The following is a 20,187-nucleotide window of genomic DNA, read 5'->3' as shown; positions in this document are numbered from 1 at the left end:
AGCCAATGCCCAGCTACACTTTATGCAAGCCATTAGCTTCAGTTGGGTTGCTCCAGTTAAACTGAAGGCAGGCATTGTAATTGATCCTGCTTTCAGTTGCTGAGATCCAACTGCTGGTGAGTTTAATAGACACTGCCACATGCATTTGAGAAATGCAAACAAGGCCACCAAGTGACCCAGGGTGATTCAGGAATTCCATGAAGGTTGGGGAAATAGCTCTGGCTTCTCACTAGCATGAATGAATGCAGAGTTTGGCCCACTCACTGTTTGTACAATGTGGCTTTTCCATAGCATTTCCGGCATTTTCTTTAGGTTTCTGCAACGTTTGATGTTTGGAAGATGTCTCATGGTATCACTCAAATTCCAAGTGCATTCCACTTTTTGCTTAGTTTAGTTCACTGTGGGCGCGTCTGCACGAGATGCTACATTGCTGTGTGGCTTTGTGTGGCTTTGCAGGACTGCATGTGTGGCTGGATTATTGAAAATGGGAACAATGAGTTTAGAAACCATTTTAGACATCTCTGCCTCTGACACACAACCTTAACTGTAGTTGTCTGGCTTTCTTAGATTGTCACACTTCTCTCTTGTGTTTTTACTCTAAAACCAGTACTAAGAGACAGCCGGGCACATGTGTAGACATGCCCTGTTACAACATTAGGCAAAGTTTCTGCCCACTTAGTGGTTCCATACTTCTCAAATTGTACCATTGATTTCAGTGGGCCCACTCATGGGGTAAGGTGCTAATGAATAAGAGTGACAGGATTTACACCTCCTGAGACTGAGATGGAAAGGATTGCATATATCCATGTAATATGATGTCCACTGAATATCATTGGACCAGAAATGGAGTGATCAACTCAGAAAAATCTCCCATCTGTTTCATTACTCTCCTTTTATAATAATAATTGACCTTGACTATGATCTTTGACAGATTGAAGATAGGAGTAACCCACTGAAGTCAATATAATTGCACTTGTGTAAACTAATGCCAGTGAGAGCACAGTAATCTAGTCCAAAGTCTTCCGGCCTAAATTAGCTGCAGCTGGGCTGAGATTTCATTTACACTTAAACTATATGGCCCTTGCCAATAGCAGAGCTATTGGTGTAAGACCAAGGCCACAATCACAGATAAATATAAATGAATACCCTGACAAATGACAATTTCTGTTTTTCTTATCCTGTTCATTTTCCAACTTTGATATTGCTGAGAATTTAGGGACAATTCCTTTCAGCTTTAAGGGTGCACTTAATTTATGGTCAACTTTTCTACTTTTTCTTAGGATTATTTCTATTCTGTGATCTCTGGAAAAAGAAAAAAGCATGGGAAAGTAAAGAACTATTTGGTGCTTACTGCACTCTTGTGAGTATAAAATAAAAATCTCAGGTATGGAAGGTTTCCAGATACTGCACTCCAGACTCAGAGAGACCTTGGATGGAAGGATTCCTGGCTTTCTTGGCATCAGTGGGAGTTTTGTTGCCAACTCCAGTAGGACCAGGAGTTCAGCCAGCTGTTGAGAGTTCTTTGCCACAGGTGACAGGGTCAAAAGGGCTTGTCTCAAGGCTAGATGCTTAATGGTTTCTGCTAACTAAAACTATTCTCCTGCTGGCAAGGCAGGAATCAAAAATTCTTTGGTCACAGGATACTGCCTAAACAGTTACTGTTGCATGTTTGAAGGGTTGCATATTTCCAATATTTACATATTTGAAAGGTTCACATATTTTTAGAACATAGGAGTTTTGATTGAGTTAATGGGCGACTGTGGGGATACTCCAAATGATACAAACACCATGTGTGAATCTGGAAGAAACTTTCAGACTACAGAACACCTACTGGCCTGTCCATGTATAGGGGAACCACGCACCAACAAGGACCACACTAAAGCTACAGATTGAGCAGTAATGCATGCTTGTTTCTGGACCCAAACTTGAACATGTTGACAGGAGATGAGAAGACTATGAATCTTTTAGAAGTTCAGCTCACATACTTGTTTTTTCTTGATATGAGATCACATTTCCTGGCTTTGACTTGAACAGGCATCTTTATCAGTTCACTGGTCTGGGCACTGTGTTGCCCTGTTATTGTTGAGATGACATCACCTCCATGAAGAGCTGTGCTTTGGCCTGTAATGAACATTATGGAAAGAGAGCCATAACTCCTGCCACTGAACATTTACAGGACACAGGCTAATCAGTGCCTGGAGGACTAGTTCAGTAGCGATGGTATCCGAGAAGGACTTGGGACACCTATGTTTTGTTCCCAGCTCTGAACTGCCCCTGTGCCTGTGAGTCAGTTGCTTTCCCTGTCTGCTACTGTGCGTCTCCTCCCATCCTTTGTCTGGCTGATTTATGTGTCTGTATAGTGCTAGCACAGCGGGGCCTTAATCACCACTGTAAAACAAATAATCAATAATAATAAGAACTCAAAGCATCAGGAAGACAGCACAGGATCTTCAGCAACAAAAGCACAAGCTGGAGAAAAACCTATGGTGCATGCTGAGTACGTACTCACTGTGTAGGGCTGCTGTGGCTTCGTTGCTGTAAACAGGCAAGCTAGCTAGCTTAAGGCAAGTTCTGGTGTATCTACAGATGCTACAGTCACACCTCTGATTGCAGTGGAAAAACAGCCAGCACCTGTGTTAACAGGAGTCATGTATGTGCAGAGATAGAATGAGCCCCTTGTTTTAAAAAGTCAGGCTCCATTTTATTACTTCCCACAATATAGTCTAGCTGCCATATACAATACAACTGTGTGATAATTCCTGGCTTTAGAATATGGGTTTCCTTGCCAGTGTGTTTTATAGTTTTTATTAATGAGCTCTTATATGTGGCTTGGACTATACAAAGAATTAGGAAACTTAGGTGTATGTTTTTTTGAATTGCCCAGACAGTAAACAGGAATACTTTGTAATAACAGACAGAGGCCCTTGTAAATGCACTTATAAAGGGCAGGAGAGGTGATCTGAAACATAAACGATTTATTTTTGTGGCTAGAGGAGAAGAAAACAATTAGTTATTTTAACACATGGCCCTAACAGTTGCTGCTATAATAGGATATTGAAAATTTCTCTGTGTACCTCTTTGGATATAGGTTTTGTTCAGTGGTTTCTCTTTCATAGATTCATGGATGTTAAGGACAGGAAGGTACCTTAAGGAGAAGGAAAACGCTGAGAGGGAACATTGGTGTACCTAACTTTGGGGTTGCTGGGGAGAGAGCCAGTATACAGTAATTGTCATTAATCAGTAAAAAGGGGAAATCGCTCTTCAGTGATATGTATGTGAAAACTTCCAGGTTTTTGTTCTTTGACAGAAATGTGTTAAATGCTAGCCTGTGATTTTTGTTACAAGCACTGAATTAGGTAATAGAGCAGCTATTAGCTGTCCAGGTTCCATATTTTAAAATGGGTCCTGGTTAAAATCCTACTCCCCCATACCAGCTCAGTTTTGCTGGCTTGTATGTAGAGGGCACAATCAAATCTCTCTTCCTTACTTGCCCACCTGCAGGGAAAAGAAAGTAGCAGCCTCAAGGGAGCTATTATCTCTGCTCCCTGCTACCTGTGATAGTCACCTGTGCAAGGGAGTAGAGTAGGTGGGTGTGTACCACAGAGCAAGATTGTGCTCAGTTATGAGCTCTGTGTCTAAAATGAATGATTTCTGATGGCCTCAGCTGTGCCACTTTGCCTGGGGGTAGAACAATAAACTGGAGATGAAGGTAGTGTGGTTTGCTGCATAATATTATTGCTCTTTGATATGGTTTAGGCTGTTCTGGTTACCCAGGGAGTAGCCGTGGCAAGACGCAAATAGGCTGCAGATAGCTTCAAATCTCCAAACCCCTCTCTTCATTACTATGCAGTGCAAGTGCCTGTTGGCACAAGGACAAATTCCACTGTAAATTATGCGTGATTTACATGAGAAGCTCATTAATTCTCCAACGCCGGATTTAGATGGTTTCATTTGTAAAGGGTGTCATTTTAAACACTGCCCAAATATATTTGCCACTATCTGCTGACTCAGAGTGTGTGCTAAAACGTGATAAAACAATAAAGGGTTATATTCTTTTAAAAAAAGGATGCAACCCTCTAAATGTGGAGATTTGTGCCTGTTAGACACAAATTGAGTCCCTTTGTATTAATTTTAACCATCTCAGCATGTGGATGCAGACCTGAGTCAGTGCTTCCAGGGTTTATATTCCCATTTATAAGCAGAAGCCTTGTTTTCTTTCAAAACTCTCTCCTTAGGCTAAGCCAGGGTCCTAATATTTATTATATGTGGGTCTGAAATTTCTTGTTAGGACTTCCCATTTTCCCCTTCCTACCTTTAGTTGAGGTGGGTGATGAGTCTCCGGGTATCGCATGCTGGAAAACAAATGGTGATAAAGCAGCAAGATGCCAAGAATGCCAATTAAGCTTTGAGCTGTGGCTGTGATACACATCTTGCCTGAACTCCAAGCAGCAGTGCTGCTGCATTTAAATGGCTCTGTGTACTGTATACGTTGCCTGCTGAAACAAACACATTGTCTCTTCGTGTAGTAACAGCACTCATCGATTTAGAATTGTTTTGTGGAAAGGCAGAATCCTTTAGTCAGATTGGTATTTGTTTCAGTTGTCATTATGGTATGTGGGGCAGATTCTGTTCTCAGTGACAACAGAGTAAATTCAAAACAATTTTACTGTGGTCACTAGAACCTGGTGTTATTTTAAAAGGATATAGATGGCCAGGGTGAGATCTTTAATAACAGTCGATCTTGACCTAAGTCTGTTAATTGTTAAACTCATGGACTTCTGTGGAATCAAAAGTAGGCTAATCCCGAGTGCCTGCAAAATCTTGGTCAGACAGCACAATGTGACATAAGAGTATGAAACTCATATTTAAGCTTATTTCCATCCAGAATTATTTTCACATATAAAGCCATACAAATAGGCATCCAACAAGTATTCTCTGCCCTCTGTCTTTCCTATCTAATAGCCTGTTCCTGTTGAACTCTGCAGAAAGTTGTTTTGCTCATAGCTAGATCTTAAATTAAGCTGTGTATATACATTAAAATAATCTGGGACATTTCTCCCAGTTTAGTTCTCCTGGTAGAGAAAACTTCCCAGTCATGCATGCAGATATTTGAATGCTGAGGCCCTGAAGTGTGGAAAGCTTGCAGTGCTGACACTGCACAGCTAGGTGGTGTGTGTGCTGTGAACACATTTCAGCATGCTTTTCAGGCTCCCTTAGTCTGCCTTGCAACACATGGCAGAATTGCATAGGGCAGCTTTGATTGGTTAACCTACACTGCCCATGGTCAGCCTGTTTCCCTGCAGCAATGTAGAGATTGTGAAGGGGGCATGTGCTGCTCCCTGTTTGGAGCAGCAGAGTCCAGAGAATGACACACTGTCTCCTGCAGGCGGAGTGGGGATTCTGGAGGACTGTGTTCTCTTCTGAGAGATGCCACAGCCCAGAAACTCTCCAGGGAATGAGTTAATCTTGGTTGTTCCCAAATTACTGTTCTACTGGAGCAGCCATTTTTACCATAGGAGAAAAAGCCTGAACATCTCATGCTTTTTCTCCTTTTTCCAACTCATGGTTTATCCTGGGAGAGCAGCAGCTACCCCAGAAGAAACTGAATGAGTGTACAAGACCTTAGTATCACAGTATCCTGGGTCCCTGCACATCAATAAATATTTTTTGTGGGGTGAGGGGTTGCAAATTAGAGAGAGAATGAAAATAAGTACATTAAGCTAGAACTTTTTTTTGCAAAAAAATAGCTCTTCTGTGTGCTTCTTGGCTATCACATGGGGTATAAATTTGTCAAGAAAACTGTTGTTCATAGTGGTTAGGCAAATAAAAAATCCTATGTGGACCTGCTTTTGTTTTGGAATCTGTACCTGTAGCCCATAGGTGTTATTTTCCTAGGACAAATATAGTTATAGTCATGATCAAAGAAATCACTATTAAAAGTTTGCATTGAGTCAGTGCAGTTCTTAACTCTTATTTAATCATACCACTGCACTCAGCAACAGAAATCTTTCCCATTAGCTAAAAGGACTGTGTGTTCATTTGCAACTTTTATTTATTGTTTTAATCCAGCATATGGATTCAGTTGTTTCCTGATGGAACTGAAAATCAGATGATGGCATAAGTGTTCTATTGCACGTTAGTATACAGTGCAGTTTTAAGTTGCAAATGATAATTATTTAAAATGGGGAGTTACAGTTAGAAATTTTTTAAGGATGATTCAAACAACAAGAACAGGACAAGCTGCCAAACTCACCTTTGAAGCCTCTGGCCTAAGGAAACTGTTTCTTGACATCTCATTATTTTTCTCCTGTTATTAGAAACAAATGTAGACTTCCTGCACATCTATTAAATATGGCATACATTTAACAAAGTCCAGCTAAACAGCAATTCAGAAAAAGAAAATATGCCACGTTGTTTTGTAGCCTCATTTGTCAGGATATCATTCTGAGCTTTTTTATGATTTGTGAGAGAGAGCAAGGGACATTTTTTTTTCTCTATGTAACTATAAATCCACTGTGATTCAAGTTCTGCAATCATGTATATGTTTAAATAGCTTCACGGAGGGGAAAAGTGCACACATTCTTTTTAGTCAGGCCAAGCGTCCACCATGTAGGCCTCACAGGAGTATGGATTAATATAAAAATTGATTAGTGCATGTAGAAATCACACATAGGCCATGATAACAACATGAATCAAAATAGGTCCCAATGAATCTGAAACTGGGCGTACCATATATGGCTTGCACAGATGTGCTGGAAAAAAGTAGCTTGTTAGTTTTCGAGTTGCCTCCATGGCCAACAGATAGAGAATTAATTGAGAAGTCCATCATAGAACACCAAAAACAAGGATCAGATTGACCTTGGCAAACAGGTGTCCCTCTCTGGTGGGAAGATTGCCCTAACTGCAGAGAAGTGGAATGCGGATGATGGTGCAGAAAGATATTTTTAATAATTAGTGAGGACTAGGATGTGTATTTTGTAAACGTGAAGTTGTTTTAAAAAGGAACCTGGGAACCTTTAATACTGTGCCTGTACCATACCTACAAATAACCCAGCTAGCACCATCGATCAGCTGGCCATGAATGCTAGTGTTTAGACTAGTTTGTAGACAGTATACCCAGCCAAGCTTTTTGTCACTAAGAACAAAAGTCTGCAGTCTCTTTCTTGTAACAATGAGCTTGTTAGAGGCACAACATCACAGACAGTATCCTAACAGTGCTTGTGCAGACCATCCAGACTGAGGGAACCTGGCATGACTGGTTCGCCTAATCCCTGAGCAACACTAATAGTCAGATGGAGTGACTATACACATGTTCCAATTAATTCTAATTAGAACACATTGGAGCAGACTCAATTAATTGAGTTCTAATTAGAATGCTCTAGCCTGCTGCAATGTCATGTCCATTCAGCCGCCCACATTTCAAAAGGGTGGCAGGGGTTTTGTACGAGCTCTAGCTGAAGTGCCCACACCATCATTTTGAAGCATGGGATGCTAAATACCTGTGATGCTGTAGCGTCTTAATTAGAGTGACTGTCTGGGAACTGCTCTAATTAAACCCCCCTTCAATGCCAGAGCATGTGTATAGACATCCATAGAGTCTTCCCAGACAGCACTGATGACTCCCTGGAGTTCTACACATAATTGCTGTTCTCATTACAGTGGAAGGGTGTTTTCTGCACCTTGAATGAAGCTAAGGAGCCCTTTGGAGATGGGGAGTAAAAATCATCTCAACTTGTAGGCAGTATACAACTGACCTTCCATGACTTTTGTTTCCACTGTGAGACTAGCACAGATACTATGATGATGCTGTACCTCACATGGAGTTGATGGCTACTAACTTCATGTAATTACATATTATAGCTGGCTGGAATGCTTTTCTTACTGTGATAATTCCTCCCCACTACTGCAACAAAGAGTCTTTTCTACCAAAAGCTTAAAAAGAACCGTGTTCATTTTTTATTGACTACAAGATTGTTATAGGAAATTTAACTAAGAAAAAAAGATAACCACTCCAAAAGGGATCAGTTATCTCCAAATCCAGTAGCTATGCTTCATCCTCTGGTTCAGCTTCTGTAAGATCTTAAAGTGAGTGGCAATCAAATGGTGGGCTACATGGTATTGGAGTATGAATTGTTTGGAAAGCCAGCCTGGAGGGCATCACTGGCTTCCGTGCAATAGCACTGTGGTGATTGTGCTGTAACTGGGGCCTTCCAGAACAAACGCATACTCCCTGAGTGACTTTCACTATATAGGTGGCCACTGTTCATAGACTCAGTGCAAGCACATTCCACTGTGCTACATAACCAGGAGGAGAAATGTCAATAGAACATCCTTTTTTGAATCCATGCTAGAGTTCTATAAGTGCTACAAAGTCATTTCAATGTATTGGTTTACCTTAGCTAAACTTTAGGTGTGGAAAAACTTTTAAAAATGATTCCATGTTCTTCCCAAGAGAATCAATGAGTATATTCTGACTTTTTTGTTATCCTCTAACAAATGAAGTACATGTAGGGTTGCTCTTTGAAAATGGGTAGACTTTAAGAGATACTGCAATTTAAAAGGGATGGAAGGCTGCTGGAGGACCTGGTCGAGAGGCCATGGCATGTACAGACATTTGCTCTCCCAGGAGAAACTCCCCTGGGAGTGATTTAACTATGGTTATTCCCAACTTATTTTTCTCCTGAAGTGGTCATTTTTACGGTAAGAGAAAAAGACTGAACATCTGTATACTTGTGGTTTCTCCTGTCAGTGATTCTTCCAGGGGAAACTGAATGATTGTATGAGGCCAAAGTCATTTGAGCTATACCAGTTCACCCCAGCTGAGGTTCTAGTGCTCAGATTATCATTTTACTAGTTATTATGCTTCCTAAGAAAATGTATTTTCCCAGTGCAGATAAGACCGTAATGAGATTTTGCTTCTTATTTAATATAAAAGCTGTAGTGGAATTATTAATATATTAATCCAGAATGGCTGTTAATTCATGTGCTTTTAATTTCATATATACAATGTACCTATTATTATTATTTCTTTTAGATATTATGGTAGCAGATATAGGTGCCAATAAAGATGAAACCTTGATTGTGCTGTGCACAGTTAGAATCCCTGTATGTACCCTGTAGGCACGTCTACATGAGATGCTTTACTGAACAGTACAGCAAATAACTACACAGCATGCATCTGTGTCTACACATGCAGACCCTTACCGTGCAACAATTTTCTCTACTCAGAAGTTAATTTGCTACCTGCCAATGCAAGTAGCAAATTAACTGCTGAGTAATTACTGCACAGTAAAGCATGTTTAAAATGGGTGGCAGTCAGGTATCAGGGGATGGGAGATTGCTCATCCCCCGCCCAAGCTGTACCACTGGAGCCCTCCCCAGTAGCAGACAGTTCCCAGGGGCAGGAAACAATCTCCTAGCCCCTGCCAGGAGACAGCTGTCTTCTGTGCCTCATGCTCCTTGCCAGCACCTGGGCTAGCACCCAGGGGGAGCCTAGAGCTCCTCCTGGTGGCTGTAGGGGACAGGTGCAGAGCTGGAGGGGGTGGGAACAGACTGCTTCCAGGAGCAGCAAAACTGTTCCCAAATGGGTGCACATGTAGATGCCTGTTTGAAGTAGAGTTACCCCAAAGTAATTTACTCTGGAGTAAACCCATCCAGCAGTATTTGCGCATGTAGACGTGCCTTGTGGCAAAATCAGCAGAAGAGAAAATGAAAAAATGCCACACAGATATATACATATATCTATCGTGAGAGCTATCTCTCATAGAAAAATACCTGTTCATCTCTTAATATGAAAAAGGACTAAGTTAATGAGTTTCATGAGATAAGACCCTGAAGTTGGTCTGTTTTGAAGACATGTATATGGGAGAGAGTGGGAAACAATTCTTTCTCCCATGTTTTGAAATTGGCATTTCTTGCACCATGAACTATGAGTGTTGTTTCTTCATGATGCTATATTACAAACATTAGCCATGATGTATGTATAGAATTTTAGCATAAGAAAAGGCGCTGAAGTTTATCAGCAGTTAATATTACATAAAATATGTGGTCTGTGATATAACAAGGCATTAAATTCTAAAGCTCAGAAAGAAACCAGATCAGCCAGCACTTTAAAACAGTTCTTGATGGTTTTCCCGAGCAGATTTCAGCTAATTGGGATGAATGAAGTTCTTCACTTAGCTATCTTAGGAGACTGTGTGCCTTGCTTTATCATGTGATTTTTGATCGAACTGGTCTTGGAACTGTAAGCATATGCTTAAAGTTAAGCACCTGCTTAAGTGCTCTAATGAACAGGAATACATTCCTCAACTGGAACATTTATGTCGAAGTAGAATCTAGGGCTGGAGAAATACATTAAAATTAAACCCTTTGGGTTTTCGTCATGCTGTTTTTCTGCCATTGTAATTCCAGAGTTGTCCACCAAGTGATGCAAAAATGGACCAGAGAATTAGGCTCTGTTTGTTGCTTGTTTGAGAATAGCTGTTATTCCAGTCCCAGTTTTTACATTATTTTCTGAAACTTCTAAAAAACATCACAATTAAACCCAAGAAATGGGAGAGTGCCCTTTTTGCTGGCCTGATGCTCATTTGATTAATTGTCTATCTAATTTTTTAATAAGTATTACCATATTATCCCAATTTGTTGAAGAAGCACAGAGCTACTGAGATTTTTGTATACTTCTGTAACAGAACAACAACTTATAAAGGCTAGGAACTGGATTAGGCCACTAAATAACAAAGGTGATGTTCTTTTCCCAGGCCCCATCCATCAGCAGTTACATCGGGGGCCAGATGACATCTTTCCACTTACTTGTTTTTTGTGGTCTCACATTCACCACCTATTTGACCATGACTCCTTGGCTTTTTGACTAGAGTACCAAGGATTGCCCTGTGGTCTCTCATCTAGGTAGCAACCAGACCCTGACCTGGTTAGTGTCTAAGGTGAGATGAAAGTGGGTGTTTTCTGTCCTGCATGGCAACAGACCAGTGCTATCTAATGCAGACATTATAAAAAGTGGAAAACTGTCACTTAAAGCATCTGATCCGATAAGTGCATCCAGATCAGAGGAAACCTGAAGCATCAAGAGATGAACAACTTTTACACTGTGGTAACAATGCCCACTATACATTTGGATTTAAAATATTCTCTGGTGTGTAGCTCCTGGCATTTGCCCCATACCTTATAGATAGTTATCTCAGTATGTCAAGCCATTACCACCTCCTTCTTGGAACCAACCATAACACTCCCATATCCCACAGTGCCAAAAGGAGTGAATTAATATTCTAAGTGAATGGTTTTTTCCATGATTGCTGCATTTTTTGGGGGGAGGAGAGAGGGTTCTGCATAAATTGTGACTCATTTGTGTTTGTTTTTCATATCCTTGTCCAGCAAATACTCATGCATGACTTTCTGTATGTGAGTACTCCCATTGCAACAGGAGTAGATTGTACATTGTTGGGGGAGGAAGCATGCTCATTTCTAAAACCGCATAGTTGGTGTTTCATTGTCCTGTGAATAAAACGTAAAGATTGTGTCCCTGTTAAACAGAAACTCTTTAATTCAAGGCAAGAAGGACCAAGAGTGAGGTATGGAAGAACTGTATGAAGATATGTAATGTTATTCAGCTACATGTGTGCTGTGTCCTCCAAGAACAGAATAACATTTTAAATCATTGCTTTTCCAAGGAGGTACCTGAGTTCAACACTGAGCAGGTGATGTCAATGTGGGGAGAAGCAGAGTCATAGTTTGAGCCCAAAGCATGTGCAAAACCTCTTATAAAGACTCTAAGACTGATATCTTATGATTACAGATCTACCCTATTTGCAATTTCACATTTTTTGCAGAAACTGAGAAAAAAACAGTTTCTGTGAACACCACAAAAATGGCAATACCTGCAATTTTGGCATGGAATTGCCAGGAAAGAAACACCTCTAAAAATAAAAAGCTGGCTTCCCATTGGGAACCAGTGATTGTTAGGGCCTCTGTGCCCAGCATCGCAGGCTATAGGGAGGGGTGGGCGCCCCTTGCATGAAGGGGAACAGAAAAGATGATGGACATCCCGCCTCTGCCCATTGCTGCTGATTGGCCGTGAGGTCTGTCTGTCATGTAGCCCCCATCCTCCACCAATCAGTGATGAGGGACAGGGCTGCTGTGCCCCTCGACAAATCATTGGGGGGGAGGGGGAGGAATGCCACAAAAAGAGTGTGAAAATGCCGTGGGCCTTTTTCCCTTGCCTCAGCCAGAATTAGGTAGATCCCTACCTGTGATAGTTATAAAAAGCCTGTATCTTAGGAGCGCTTTGGTCAAATGACCCTAAATTTGGCCTGCTAATCCTTCCCCATATCTGAATGAAGAACATTAATTTTTAAGTGTCTCTGAGTCAGCATGTGGATTTTAGAGCACTTAAGAAAATCAGCTGTTAAACAGCAAGCCAGCTTTAACCTTAACTATTATGTTGCTCCTGCCCTACTATAATCTCTCTAGCCTTCAATCCTTACCCTGGTTCCAAGGTCATACATTAAATGGGAGTTGAACATGTGCAGTGGAGAGCAGAAATTGGCCCAAAGTGCTTTAATCATGAAGTGCAGACATGATAAATATTCATTCACCGCTGACTAAACTGTCGACATCTTCTTGTCTCTCAGTGTTCAGTGAGCTTATTAAAAAAGCCGGGATGGATTTTTTTCCCCCTGAGAGCAGTCTCTCCTTTGGTTCTTCTGAAGTGCTGGTTGGGAATCTGGCTGGGATAGCCCCTGTAACTGCATTGAGTGACTTTTTTTTTTTTTTTTCCCAGGGAGATCTAAATGGATGTTTCCAATTCACTGTGGCAACATTTCCTTAGAGGACATGCAGGAAGTCAAGAGGGAGAAACTGTTCTAACCCTCATAATCTCTTGCAGAAATTAGGTGCTATGGACTGGCTGCCAAAGTAATGACCCACTGTGCCCACAGAACTATCTTTATAATCCTATGGACAGTTTTGCGTAAGATCCAGAGGCTTTGTTTTTGGTTTTGTTGGGTTTTTTTTTCCCCTTTTTAAATATTTATGTTGAATTTACTCGGTTGTTAGGGCTCAGACAGCAAAGGAATAATTTCACAAGTGGAGAGAAAAGAATTTCCTGTCAGTTCCAATACCCTTACATCTAGTGTGCAGGAAACCAGGTGTCTGTAGCTCAGACAGTTTATGATAACTTATTTATGTTTTGAAAATGGCACGCACAGAGGGCAGTTACAAGTCTAAAATGGGGGATGTGTCCTTACTGGGCAAAAGGGTGTGTGTTTATCATGTTCGAGTCTAGGAGTCAGCAACGTATTTGGGCAGAGTGCCAAAAACGCCCGCAACCTCCACCTGAAGATGTTGACGTGCCAGGGGCAAATGGTGGGGGAGCTGCAAGGGGCCTGATCCTTGTTGTGGCTGTGCAGACCTGGCCTATCCCCCGAGGTATGAGTGCCAAGCAAAATGCCTTTGTGTGCCATGCTCTGGCACATATACCAGAGGTTGCCTACCCCTGTTCTAGCCAGTAGGTACTAAAGCTGCAGAATAGATAGGGCCAGAGGCGTAACAACATTTCCAGGTACCTTAGGCAGCTGCCATACGCAGAGACAGAAGTGACTTCTGGTTGGCACTGGGTCGCTAGCATTTTTTTTTTTCTGTCGCCTACCCACAATGTAGTGCCCAGGGCAGCTACCCTGATCAACTTCCATAGATGCACCATTAGAAGAGGCAAGATGTATTAGAATTCTCGGTAGTTGGTAGGGCTTGATCTAGGGGTTTATTGTCCTGACTGGCTTATGAATGTTAAAATATGAGTTGCTCTATCTTCACTAAGGTTTTTTATTTAACCCATGGTAAAAACACAACTTCTATCCAAGCAAGGAGAAACCCATGGTTTTGGAAGCATCATGAATTGTTGCAGACTCTGGGTCTGAATCTCTGCTGTGCCCTTGCGCCTTGCATCTTGCTGTCATTTGCATCCATGCACAAATATGTTGACTACACAAAGCTCAGAGCAGTGGGGACTTAGACTCTGTGTGTGTGTAACTGTTTGTTTTTCTTTAATTTCTTTCCTCTGCTTTGGGAACTTGACTAAGCCTTTTCCTTCTATCTCAAGCCTTCCCCTCCGCCATATCTTTTTCAATAGTACGAAGCCCATGGAACAGTCAAGAAGAAGGAAACATGTCATGGAAGTAATCCTTCTTTCATTTCCACTCCCAAAATCAGATACAAAGCTGCATGTTCCACTCCATGCAAAGAAATGGAGCAGAGCATTAGGGCTGCATTGTAATTCTGGGGTGATGGGGGTTTTGCCTCTAGGATATTCTAACTATGCCAATTATCAAACACCTTTTGAACTATATTATTTCCGCAAACATGTAATCACTGGGAATTATTCACATGTCTCCGTTAATATATCCTTGAGTGTTCATACATAGCATTTTCCTTTCTGTTCATATTTTCCTGGTACTGCACTCAGGAGTGTACACATTCATACCCTACTGATAGGCACTAACCCAATAGTTTTCAGTATAAAAAGGTTAGTGCTGCTTTGTGGAGCATGCCAGGGTAGAAGAATTATCTTTAGCCTAGGGTTAGCTACAATATGCTGTTTTCAGACTAATTTGACACTGTTGTGCTTTAAATCTAGAAAGTATTGACTACTTTTTCATTAGATGCTACCCATTTAGAGTGTTCTGCTTGCACTCCTTCTGATCAGACTGATGAACCAGTCAGAATTTATCAAATTTGGGAGCTTCTGCTCTCAACTGCTTTGTGCTTTGGGCATCCAGCTTTCTTTTCTGAAAACAGGCAGGGAGAAACTGGGAAATGTCACCAAGTGTGCAGAAAATGCAAATTGGCTTCCTTCTCTTATTGGAGCAGTTCTTTTCCTCTGGTGGAAAATGTAAAATTTAGAAGGTGCTTCTAATGCTTGCATTAGCAATTTGAATCTCCCTGCAGAGGGTGAATAGCATCTCTTCAAGTGTCCTTTGCAAGGATGAATCTGAAAGTTCTGTATTGTTGTTGGATTTCTATTGCTATTGCAACTGCTTAAAAAAATTACCAGAGCCAGGTTTGGTTGTTTTTTTTTGCAAGTCTACCTTTACCTTCAGAAGGTGATGAACTACTGCAAATAAGGGGAACTGAATTGCAAGTTGGCTCCTGTTGGTTAAACTCATTAGAAGAGGATTATTGCACCTTGGAAAATGGGGTATGGGCCCATCATGAGTCAGGTAGTGGTAAGTAATAAAAAATAATACCAGCCTATCTGTGATGAGCAAGCCTGTGCTTCGATGAGTTCTCAGGCTTGAAGCCTTGGTGCCAAAAGACAACTTCAAGGCAATGGTGAAATAACAGTCTTTGAGACTGACTCCAGGTTAGAGGTTTGGGCAATAGTGTTTGCATACCTTACTCTTTAGTTTTATGATTAGCTTAATAATAAACTTGTTTCATCTTCCTTTCCCTTTGCTGCTTGTTACACTAAATAATTATGTTACCAGAGAGAGAGAGAGATTTTGCTATCACTGATATCATGAGTCAGGAGGATAAACTTTGGACCTGAATTGTATAGTAAAAAGAAAAAAACTTAATTAGTCGGATGCCTTTTCAGTTTTTCTGTCTGTAGTAAAGCCAACAACATTCCCTTAGTGCAGTAAGCTTTTGGATATCTGCAAAAAACACTTTATTTTCAGCCTTTTTTCATTTAAAGATCAGGATCTGTCAGCAGTGAATAAAACAATCTGAATTATGATCATCCCGGGGTTCTTATTTTTCTCAATCTTTCTCATATGAGACAAGATGAAAGGAGAGATTTTACCAATTTAAGATCTACCTTTTTGAGAAATGAGTGCATCTTCATTGATTACACATAAGGATAAATTACATGTGGACCTTGACTTCTGACTGCTTTGATTCAGATGATGCTTGCTCATCTTAGGGGAGAGGGATGTTCCCTGACTGAGACCTTTTTTAATGAATATGGGGAGATTTTTTAAATTGATGGCCTATGTACTTGCAAACCCCTCTGGGCATAGAACTAAATAACTATACATTGTTAAAGATGGAAGAAACTTACAAGGTTATCCAAACACCCCATGTATGTTCTCCATGGTGTTTATATTTTAGTGTTTCTTACAATTGGATTTCAGTAAACTCACGTGATTCCACTCCTATCACCAATGTTAGGTGCCTATGACGCTATCTAATTGAGTGATAGGAAATACCATAACATGCCTTTTACTTCTATCAGTTACACAAGTTTTACACTCACTGAAGTTAATTGAATCTTTTACTTAACCTTTGTACATGAGGACACACAAAGTGTGTGTATATCATTATGTGCAGTGTGTTTGATTGTACATGTGTGTATATAATAAAGTATGTGTCTGTGCATCACTTGAGGGCCGATAAATGCCTAAGGGAGGAAAAATCTACTGCTTTATTCTAAAAGAAGCAGGATATAAGGAACCCCTTTAGGAGCAAAAGTTAATATCTTTGAGAGAAAAAGAATTGGATTCTTTATGGTATTTCTAAATCCTTCTAATTGGAATAGAATTGGCATAATCAATATGCAACATTGTGGATGCTAACTATTCAAATCTAACTGAAATCACATTAACTGCAATAGGTCATATTCCTGACTTTAGCTTAACTTTCTGGAAATGAACTGTTTGGGAGCTGCCAAATCTTAACAAAATTGCTGTGCCTGTAGCCATAATCAAACCAAATTAATGTGGTTTCTTTATCAGTACCACGCTATGTAGGATGGTTAGAGACAGGCATCTGGGAGCCATGATTCCCAGATGCTGTTCCAGGTTCTGCCACTGATTGCCTCAGATGCTTGACCTCAGTCAACTTGCCCAGGCCTTGTTTTTCTTAGGGAATTTGAAGAGGAAATTTCTATTAGCTTTCGCTGGCCTGAAATTTTCTAATGCTGGGAAAAATTCATGGATTCTGTTTCTGGCCTCAATCCTTAGCAGAGACCAAAAGGCTGCATTTACAAGGTGCTTAGTAGAAATGGCTGTGGGTGGCCTCAAGTGGAGCCTGGAGCATTAATAAGCACTGTAAAGAATATGTGATGTTTGTCAAACTGTACAGGCAAAAGTAGAGGCATTCTTGAATTAGTGAGCACTTTTGAAAATGAGGGCTTTTATCACATTTGTTAGATGAGGATATTTTAACAGTTGACCAGCTCTGAAAAATAAGTGGAGATATTCAGTGTAAATGCTCTGTACATAAATGCTGAATATTTGGGGAATATGTCAGCAACCATCTTCTCTAAATTGCATGGCTAGGACATTAAGTAGCTGATCCCATAAATACTGTATGTGCTGTTATGTGCAGGAAGGCAGCTTCTTATTTTCATACACTGTTGTGAAACCCATTAGTGGGTTAATTCACTACACAGTTGTTTACATGTCACCATTTTCTACATGCCATCAGCTTTATTTCACTCGTAAAGAAGTTAATCCTGACAGGAAAGAGACCTCTTGGCTAAGTACAGACAGTCAAAAAGCCTGATGCTGAATCAATTCAATCTTCACAGGTTAGTCTAAGCTGTGTGGATTGAACCAATAAGCAAGTGAAAAAGACATTCACTTTGATTCCAGAAATCCGGCCACATGTCTGCGGTGGCTCAGGCCAGAAGCCAGGGGCCACTAGAGCATGTCTCCTTGCATGGTTAGAGCAGAAAACTTGGGCTAAGGCTAACTTGCGCACCCTGCAACAGCGGGGGGGGGGGGGGGGGGGAGGAGGTTCAAAGCATCCTGGGATGCTGGGGGACTGTGAGTGAAATTAAAACTGGAGGGGATGAGAGACAGAAGTTGCACATAAACCAGTTTAAGTAATCAGAAACTGGTTTAAACCTGTAACAGGGTTTATTCAGGGTAATTCAGGGCATATAAACCAGTTTCAAAATGGTTGAAACTGGTTTAAGATAAACCTGGTTGAATGTTGTTTCAGACTTAACTGAGTTGGGTGAAATCAGTTTATGGAACTTTTGTCCCAGACCCCTTCCTGTAAAGATTGAATCAATTCAGGCTCAGGCTTTTTGAATGTCTGTCCCTAGCCCTGTTTTGTTACATATTTGAACCAGTTTCCAATCGCTTAAAGCAGTTTGTGTGTAATTTCTGTCCCTAGCCCTTAGGTAACATTTAACACTTGCTTTGCATTGTATAACTAGGTCTGGCTCAATTATTTCATCTTCCCCAAGCTCTCCCACCAGAAATACTCTCTGAGTTAATTCTCCAATCAAAGTTTCAAACATTTCAGAAGCATACATTTTATGAAAAATCTAATTTTTTCTCCCTATTCCTTGGGAATGTCCCTGATTAGTTGATAAGTTACTTTTTTCTTAAGACACTGAATATCCGTGGTAAATAGATCAATGCTTCAGACTGTCTAAATAATTTTCCAACAGCTGGGGTGGAGAGTTTGCCTATGGGCAGATACTCTGATGACATGACAATGTATTATCATGGTCCAGTGCTGGCTCATGAAGATGCATTGCAAGCTGCCGATGTTACTCCAAAACATGATGTTAAGTGAATGGAGTCAGTCTTAATCTTTGCAATTCTCCACCCCACCCCACAACTTCAAGCCTCATGAGCAACTTCCACAATTAGCTTGCAAGTTGTGGAATATATCATGTTGATTATATAGAAAGGGGAAATGAGAACCAGCAAACCCAAGTGCATGATAAGAAATTCCAAGCTAAAGCCCTTGCCACATGACTTTGTGGAAAAAAAGGAATTGCAGAAACATGTGTCAGTGACATATTGCCAACTTTAGCATTTAATTCATAGCATTCTGTAGGTTTACAAGATTTTTTTGACGAAGATATTTTTGGCATTTAATTTTCTTAACTTTTTATTTGAAGGAAAAAGATCAAGAAACAATTTTACATTATGGGAAGCGTATAAATCCAACATCCAGTCTTTCAGCAGATAAAATATAACTTTCCATTAAAGACATTTTTTCCTTGCCTTTAAAAAATGTCCAAAAAATATTGCAAAGGAATGCATAATTAAATCCTTTATTTGCATTCCTATGACTCTGATAAATAACTCTTTCAGGGATCTCAAATCAATAAAATATACATTTTATGATTTATTATAATGTATATTATTTACGAAGATTGGAATAACTTTATCATTTCATGCTCCATTTTAAACCTAGAATGATATATTTTGACCATTTCTGAGGAGCTTTATAGAAAACATTTTAAAACCAAGTGCCTAACTTGTTCCTAAAACCCTAGTTAGGCACTAAATAAATAGCTGTAATTTATAAATGTGCTGAGCACCTATATGCTGTCCAGTTCCCCTGCTACCGTGGTACATAGCTCAAAATATTCTTGAATTGAATGCTCTCAGTCTGCTTTTAACAGAGTTCCTTGATGATTGTCCAGGCAATGGACCATTTTCATTAATTCAAAAAACTGAATTTGTTAGATGTTAAATGGTGCATTCCATGAATATCTCTCTGAACATTGCAATTTCTATGGAAGGCCTTGAGGAAGATGTTACAATTATGAGCGTGCCTGGATACCTGTAAGGTTCCTAGGAAAACTATCCAGAGATGACTGAAAATGTTTCCATTTGAAATAAAATACAAAACTCTATCCTAACTCCTCAAAACAATTGTGGGGGAAAAAATGAAAGGGTCCCTTCCACCTGTAATTTGATGTTTGATTTTTTCTAGAGGAGGAGATAGCCTAGGAAAAGGTTATATAGTATTTGGACACACAATTCTGGGCATAGACATTTTTTTGAAGAGGCGGGGGATCGTTTGGTTTGTTTTGTTTTGTTTTGTTTTGTTTTCTCAGGTTTTTTTAGCAGTCTAGTGTTAATTGAGTGAGACATCCTACTTCAAGTAGGGCTTGGTCTGGAAACACTATATAGATTCTTTTATTCCTTTTTTCTTCTATGAGTTGTAGTGAGCAGAACTGTTTAGAAGATTTGGGACAGATTATTGGAAGGGCTTGTTGTTCTTACATAGAGTAAATGGAGTGAAGCTCTTTTGAAAATCTAAGCTTGACAAAGGTGGCTGGTTGAGGTTTGTCTCTAATATTGTCATTATCTAAGGTTCTTAACAAGCCCTTAGTCAATACAGACCCATGGACAGTACTGTCCCAACAGGTAGTTTTAAGGAGTTTGCAAGGTCTTCAGACATTGTGTAGGGGACTTACAAAGT

At 40.3% G+C, this 20,187-nt stretch overlaps 1 protein-coding gene across 2 annotated transcripts in view; it reads left to right on the top strand.

Moving 5' to 3' along the window:
• The window catches only part of LOC102377378 (adhesion G protein-coupled receptor L3-like), a 496,226-nt gene that overhangs the window by 241,833 nt on the left and 234,206 nt on the right, over positions 1 to 20,187 (top strand). For both annotated transcript variants that reach the window (XM_025192002.1, XM_006035814.2), the window contains one exon: positions 1,281 to 1,360. The gene's annotated coding sequence lies outside the window, so the exon portion shown is untranslated. The remainder of the gene's footprint in view (positions 1 to 1,280; positions 1,361 to 20,187) is intronic.

Source organism: Alligator sinensis, unplaced genomic scaffold, assembly GCF_000455745.1.
Source record: "Alligator sinensis unplaced genomic scaffold, ASM45574v1 scaffold1443_1, whole genome shotgun sequence".
NCBI lineage: Eukaryota > Metazoa > Chordata > Crocodylia > Alligatoridae > Alligator > Alligator sinensis.
This window is presented reverse-complemented; position numbering and strand designations above follow the sequence as displayed.